The sequence below is a fragment of the Equus przewalskii genome, chromosome 9, assembly GCF_037783145.1.
Source record: "Equus przewalskii isolate Varuska chromosome 9, EquPr2, whole genome shotgun sequence".
NCBI classification, from domain to species: Eukaryota; Metazoa; Chordata; class Mammalia; order Perissodactyla; family Equidae; genus Equus; species Equus przewalskii.
Window position 1 is genome coordinate 55819777 of NC_091839.1, and position 7337 is coordinate 55827113.

A 7337-nucleotide genomic window follows, 5' to 3' on the forward strand; every position below is an offset into this window, starting at 1 on the left:
TTACCCATTTAACCATGTCTTTTCTTTGACGCTCATCCAGAGGGACTCTCATCATCCATGGCTAGATCAGAGAAGCCCAAAGAAAAGGTCTTCATCATCTCTAATCTCCATCTCTCACCTCCCTCCAAAGCAGTTTACAATAAAGAGAACTCACTCCCACATCCTGATCCCTGCTCGTCTTTGATCCTCCCCATCATTTTCTTATTAAAAACAACTGCCTGGTTGCCACCACCACCAGTTTCAAGTTGTCCGAGTAACTATTTTCATCCTTCAATTTTTAATTTTGAAAATCAAGTCATATATTAGAGTTATTACGACAAATACAATATCCCCACTTGAAAAACAGGGGGAAATCTGGAGAGAACAACCTATTAATTTTCCACCAGTTAGAAAGCACGAAAATGCTACTTTCTGAATATGGGGCTCTGTTTTTCCAGCCTGGCTTCTTCCTGTCTCAGTCACACCACCTTTCATGGTTTCCTGGATTATTTCTTCCACCGAATAGTAATTAAAAGAGAGTGAATATTAAATTTCATTCCTACTGACATAATAAAAAAATTTGCATTCTGTAACGAGTTACCAAACTCCAGCCAATGATGCAATATACCACCAAATTCCGGTGGAACAAAACAATTTGAATAAGCCCTCAGATTTCATAGTTTGGGAATTTATTAACTACTAAAACACCCACTGCATTACGTCTTTACAAATGTATGGATCAAATAACTTATCCAATGAAAAGTATAAAACAACAGTTAAAAAGTTTATGCTTTAGGTTTTATACATTGTTTGTAATCAAATTTGGGAAAAGGGCATTGACATTAGCCAAAGTTGAAAAAAATGAATAAAGCAAGATTCTTTAGATTTTTATATAATACTTAGTACCTTATACAAGTCTATAGGGGACTCTTTTATTCCAGGAAGTATGCTCTCATCCTACAGTTTTCTCCAGCCTGGGTGGCTGGGTCAGGAGTAGCTGCTAGCATTCCCTCAGTGGCACTTTGTCATTCCTGCATCAGAGCACTGGCTGCAGATTACTGCCCTTGCTTATACAATCGTGCGTCTCCCCTGCTCTGGTGTAAACTGCACAAAGGAAGGGACTACATCTGTTTTGTCCAGTATTATATTCCAAGTACCTGGCACACAATAGGTATTTATTAAACATTTAATGAATTCATATATAGACAGTAGAAATGATGTATGGGGTTTTTTTAGGCTTAGGGAAGCCAAGTGCAAGAAACAAAACCAGAGATAAATTCCCTGCATTTCCTTCATTTAATCTAGTGAGGAAGCCTCAGGAGGGAAAAGAATGCAGTGTAGCAATTGGCCAGACACCTGAGTTTGAAACCCAGCTCAGATACTTACCAGTTGTGTGACTTCCCATAAGTTACCAAACCTCTTTGAACCTCATTTCCTCTTCTGTAAGATAGGTATAATGAAGCCCACTGTGTAGGGTTGTTTCAAGAATTTATAAACATATAAAACACTCGACATAGGAAGGCAATCTATAAACGAACATTATCATTCATTCATTGAATGCTTGTGCCCCTGCTGTGAGCCCTGTGGACACAAAGATGAATAAACCCAAACCCTTCCTCAAGACCTAAGTGCCATAAGTAATATGGCAAAAGGAATTACGGGAGCAACTCAGCAGGAGAGAGGGTACAATCCAAACAGAAGGGAGCATGTGCTTAGAGACATAGGTCTCAACACCACAGCTTGTGGGAGTGACCACAGGTAGCTGGCTTCCCATTTAACGCAAAGTAAGCCCCCAGCTTACTACAATGGCTGATGAGAATTTGTCCAAAAGCACACTCCCATCTCCTAATACTCCCTCTGTTCTCTCCTCTCTTTGATGTGCTAAGCACACTCCCATCTTAGGGCTTTGCACTGGCTGTTCCCTCTGCCTGGATTTTCTTCCGCTGTTTATCCACGTAGCTCACTCTCTCACCTCCTTTCATGTCTTTGCTCAAACGTCACCTTTTCAATAAAGCCAACCTTGACCAGCCTATCTAAAACTACACTCTCCCCAGATCCTATAAAATATGCTTTTTTATTAAGTTTATTGTTTACTGACACCACCCACCCCCTTCCATATGAGCTCCACGAGGGCAGAGATCTTACTTTTGTTCCCCAAGGTATGTCAAGTGCCTAGGACAGTGGCTAGCACTTGTCAATGAATGAATGAAGTGTGGCTGGAATGTGAAGTCAGGACAGGAAGCGGAGAGAGGTACAGAGGCTTTGAATGCTGTGATGAAGAGCTTAGATTTTTATCTGGTAAGTAAAGGGAAGCCATTAAAGGTGAGTGGCATGTTCAGATCTGCTTTTTAGATAAGTCACTCAGGGAAAGGATCTGCAGGGGATGATAACGGCAGAGCCTTACAGTTAAGAGGCTGCGGCAGCAAGGGAGCTGGAGAGCAAGATGAGGAAGGCCTAACCGAAAGCAGTGGGAATAAGAAAGGAAGCAGGGGACTTGTCAGAGGCATAATTACAAGGTTAAATCAGGCAGAACTTGATAAGTGACTCAAATTGGAGGAAGAAAGAGAAGACTCAAAGATGACTCCTCGGTTTGTAGTATGGATGCCAGGGAGGTTGAACTAAGCGAGGTCTAGAGTGTGCAGAGGAAGAGGGCAGGGGAGGTGATTGTATAATCACCATATATATAGATACGGTTCAGCTCCATGTGCATCCGCATATAGTGGGCCCAGGGTCATTTGTGGAAGAGGACATCTGGTGCTCAGGAGAGAGGTTTAGATCAGAGATATTCTTTCTACCTAGTGATAATCACATTAGTTTTAAAGGGAAAACAACTTTCATTTCAAACATCCAAATTTACTTCCCAAAACAGCAGAAATTAAAACATAACTGTTTCTTAAGATTTTTATATATCTGCAAATATATATGATTTTGTCCCCCACATAGCAAAAAGAATGCGATTTGTTTTGTTATTTAATTGATTCTTGCCCCCAGACTTCACTTTTTTTGTGAGGAGATTTTCAGCTAGCTGCCCAGAGAAAATAATAATCTCTTCCCTCTAAAAAGTTACCATGTTTGGTTGTGAAATAACTAGTGGTATAGAACAAAGAACACAGCCTTTCATTTTGTAAAAGTATAAGGGGGAAGTTAAAGAAATTCAAAGGCAATATTATATATTCAAAACAAATTTGAGGAAATACTTTCAAAATGACATGTAATTAGTTAGTGGAAGTTACTATCACAATACACGATTGAAGCAAATTGCTTTATGAGCTTTCCCTTCTCCCGAATCAAACCTCTATAAAAATATAAAGCCTGGAAGAAGGGACAACACTATATTGTCACTTAAAATTACAAGTAGGAGGAAGTGTACATTTTCACTTCAATACCAGTAATAATAATAACTTATTGAGCATTGACTTTGCATCAGGCCCTGTGCTAGACAATTGCCCGAGCTTTACTTGGTTTCTTCCTACCCTTTGAAAGGTATAGATGATCAAACAACAACAAAACAGGGCCTAGACAGTTGAGCAACCTGCTAAAGGTCACTTTGCTATCACCTGGCGGAGACATCTTTTAAGAGATGGGGAAAAAAATGTTTTTTTCTTTCCAAGATCCAATTACTTGCTGCAATTTGCCTTAACCTATTACATATGGGCACAATGAGGACACTGTGTGAGACAGTCTGACTGGTTCACAGGTTGCTGGTAGCTGGTCAGGCACTTGAAAATATGTAATATGTATAATAACTTTGGTATATAAATAAAAGACCAAATGAATGGGCTAAGCCCGCGTTAGTGGAGATCTGAGTTGATTTCCACAGTGTTAGTGATACCATAGCTGTTTTCAATATTCTGGAATATTTTCTTTCTAAAGGCAAACATTATTTAAGACTACAGGAGAACGTTTTTAACTCGATAGGCAGTAACTAGCCGGGATCGTAGACAGTAAGTGATAATACCAGGTGCCCAGGCACATACATTGTATTGATTGTTAGCTGGGTCTGGGTATCACGGATTGATCAGCTCACCCCGGAGCTAGCGCTGAGCCCTCTGTCTGCACTGTTGCTGAAGTGATTCAAGTCACACAGGAATTAGAGGTGCGAGGGAAGCCATCGTCAGTTTGTTTTTTAAAGGAGCGCTGTTCACTAGGTTGCATAACAAGCTAGCTTTGGTGGCCCTTTACTTCAACGTAGTTAACTATGCGGAGGACTTTCCTCCTCAAACCCAAATTACCAAGTCAGCGCTCAGAGGTGAAGCACCGACTGCTTTCTTCTTTCGATCGCCATCCTGGCCGCTCTCGTAATTCCCAGAACGCTGGTGGACCCGCAAGCTCAGTTTTACCCTCGTGGTGTTTCCCAGACTCTCTTCTTCCCGGAGAGCGGACCCGGGGTCAGCTTCCCATCACAAATACGTGCAACCCTGATTTCTTTAGAATGCCTCCGTTTTGTACCGGTCACCTCAACACCCTTTTTTAAAAAAAAAAAAAAAACCCACGCTATAGCTCGCGTGTGAACCCCCAGTGCAGAAAGTGAAAGTGGGCGCGAGGCTCGGCGGCGGCGGCGGAGCCCGCGCCGGGGAGGGGGCGGGGCGCGAGGACGCCGCGCGCCTGTCACGTGACGCGCAGCCGCCCAATCCGAGCGGCCCCGCGCCGCGCGCGCCGATCCGGCCTGGAAAGCTCTTCTCTGTCAATGAAAGTTGTCATTTGGGCTGTTACTGCCTAAACCGGGTGTAAAGCGGACCTCGCACCTCCTTCTGCTTCAGGTCCCCCCCTGCCTGGGGGACATCCAGGGTCGAAGGTCCCTGCGTCGGGGCTTCTGGGCACTGTACACAATCACTTTCATCAGCCGCTACCTACTTAATGGGCAGGAAAGAGCATTTCCTTTTAGGTGTGTGTCTCCAGGTGGGCCCAGGAGGGATCGGGACCTCAGCGCCTTCCGGTTTGCTTGCTAGGGAGGGAGCTAGGGCCGTACGTCTCCTTCCTCTAAAGCAGAAGTGCAAAGTGCTGGTTAGAGGGAGTCCGAAGCCTTTGGGCCCCAACCTGCGACCCGAGGAGTCCGGCTGTCGCCACCTTTCCCAATTTGACAGAGGGGACCCGTGAGTGGAACTGAGCTCCTGGAAAACAGGGCAGATAGATGCAGACGTCAGCCCGTCTTTTACAATCTTTCAAATGACTCTGGATCTTTTCTCCACTAAGGTCTTTACGCTTCTTAATTCAGTATCTTAATTTAAAAGAACTCAGGTCCTAATTTAGATAAGGTTTTATCCGTTCCAAGACTTCTAGGAGGCTTAACTGGCTTCTCGGTTTTTATCCCCAATATCCACCACGAAACAAAAGCTAGCTTTCCTAAACTCAATAACAATAGGAGAACTGGTTTCAGCCACCTCTGGGTAGGCAACCCCCACCCCGAAGCTTTCCTTTACCCTCCAACCTGCCCTTAGGTATGTTTGTGTAATCAGAGACTGATTGTAGCAGCATTGCCGATTCTCCCCGGGAAAGCTTAGTTTGCATTCATTGAAGTTGCTTGTTTTCTAGATTTATCTAGGCGACCCGAGAAGATGCCGCTCGGAAGATAGCTGGGGTTCCTGTTCGACGTCTTCAGGAGCTGGCTGAGCCGCGCAGGTGTGCGGGTTACGATTTCTGTGAGGAGGGTGACTTTAGAAGGTCTTTTAAAACGTTACATTTGCGATTTTAGGAAGTAGATTTTGAAAGAATCAAGACCACAGTGGCAAAACAATATCTGGGCTAGGATTTTAATGGAGAGAATCACGCTGAGGGTGATTTGGGGCTCCGCTATTGCTTAATCTGTAAACACTGGCAGTGTTGATAATTATCTTTCTGGCATTAATTATTCGGTATTTTAAAACGGGATAGAAAGAGGGACGCTAAGATTGATCATTAGGGTTTGTTTGAAGGATAGAATTCCGTGTCACCAACTTGTAAGGGGAAACCAAACGCAGAATCGGATACACCTTAATTTTGGAGTGTTAACTTTGTATCTTTTCCGAATCTATGAAGTGTGCAGGGGAGTAAGGACATCTACGTTAGCGGAACAAGGGCAGGAGCATTTATTACTCGTCAGTCACGTAAAAGCTGCGCCCAAAGTTTTAAAAAGCGCTGGAACTGTGGCGAGGGGGGCGAGGAGCGGGAGCGGCTCTGGGGATGGGGCTCTCGGCGGTCCCGTGGTGGATGCTGTTAGGAGTAGACCGTCCACCGGTGACGCCGTGGGAGGCCGGGGGGTCGAGGTAAGACGCAGCTAAAGGGGGGTCCGGCTCAGGACAGGCTTTCCCCCAGGGTCATTGTTGAAGCAGCTATTTCTACAGTGAATTCTACTGAACTCAGCGTGTATGCAACTCGATTGGACTACATTAGCCTAAGTTGCGAAATTAAAAAAAAAAAGTGCTGCGACGCTTCCGCTCGAAGAGTGGAGACGTGTGACAGCAGAGATGGCTTCTCTTTGCGCACCTTTTTCTCTGAGCTCGAGCTCCTTACTTTAAAGTCTCTCACTTCCCCCTAAAAAGGACGGGGGGAATGGAATGAGAATTACCAAAATGTTGCGTTCATTTGGATGAGATGAGAAGGAAAGTATTAGGGGTCCTGACATCAAGTCGAGAGGACTCTCAAAATAGTTGAGTCCGTCCTTTTGTCTCGAGGTCCGCGGGGCTCCCGGAGAAGGGGCTGGTGCAGGAGAAGCTTCCAGATCTTTCCCCGGATGCCCCTGCCGTCACAAGCATCAGTCCTGCTCGTAACCTCCTAAGTGTGGCTTTCTTGGAGCAGATTTCGTGGCTTGGATGGCTGGCACTATACATTGTAAGATCATTTTTAGCGCGCCTATCTGAGGCTGCTTTGGGAAGGCAGCAACGCGGGGTCGCGCCGTCCGCCCCGGTCAGGTGGCAGTGGGCATGTCCCCGGAGCCCCCGCAGACCCCGGAGCATCTCGACTGCTCGAGTCTTTTGGCCGGGAGAGAGGGAGGCCCCTCGTAGAGCGGATTGGAGCACGCTTTTTCTCCCACCTACCTCCCTGCCTGACTCCATAGCAGCCTCACTTCCCTCTTCCCGGTTTGAAAGCCGGAGAGTGGACTCAAAACTCAAACGCTGCAGAGTGACAGTCCGACCTTCTCGTCCAGTCTCATCCTCCTTCCCCCACCCCGCCTCCCCATCTTCTCTTAGGTCCTCGATTCAAGGCAAGTGTATAGTTTAGGCTTGAGTGGAAGACGGTCTGGGCAGGTGCCATCTGGGAGCACCTATCGGTGCTGTAACGTTCTCCTTGGGGGCCAATGAACCGCCGACTGTCTCTCCTTTTGATAACCGGGCTGGGCAAGTCCACTCAGCCGTCTCCGCGCTCCGGGGGAACGGTCCTGC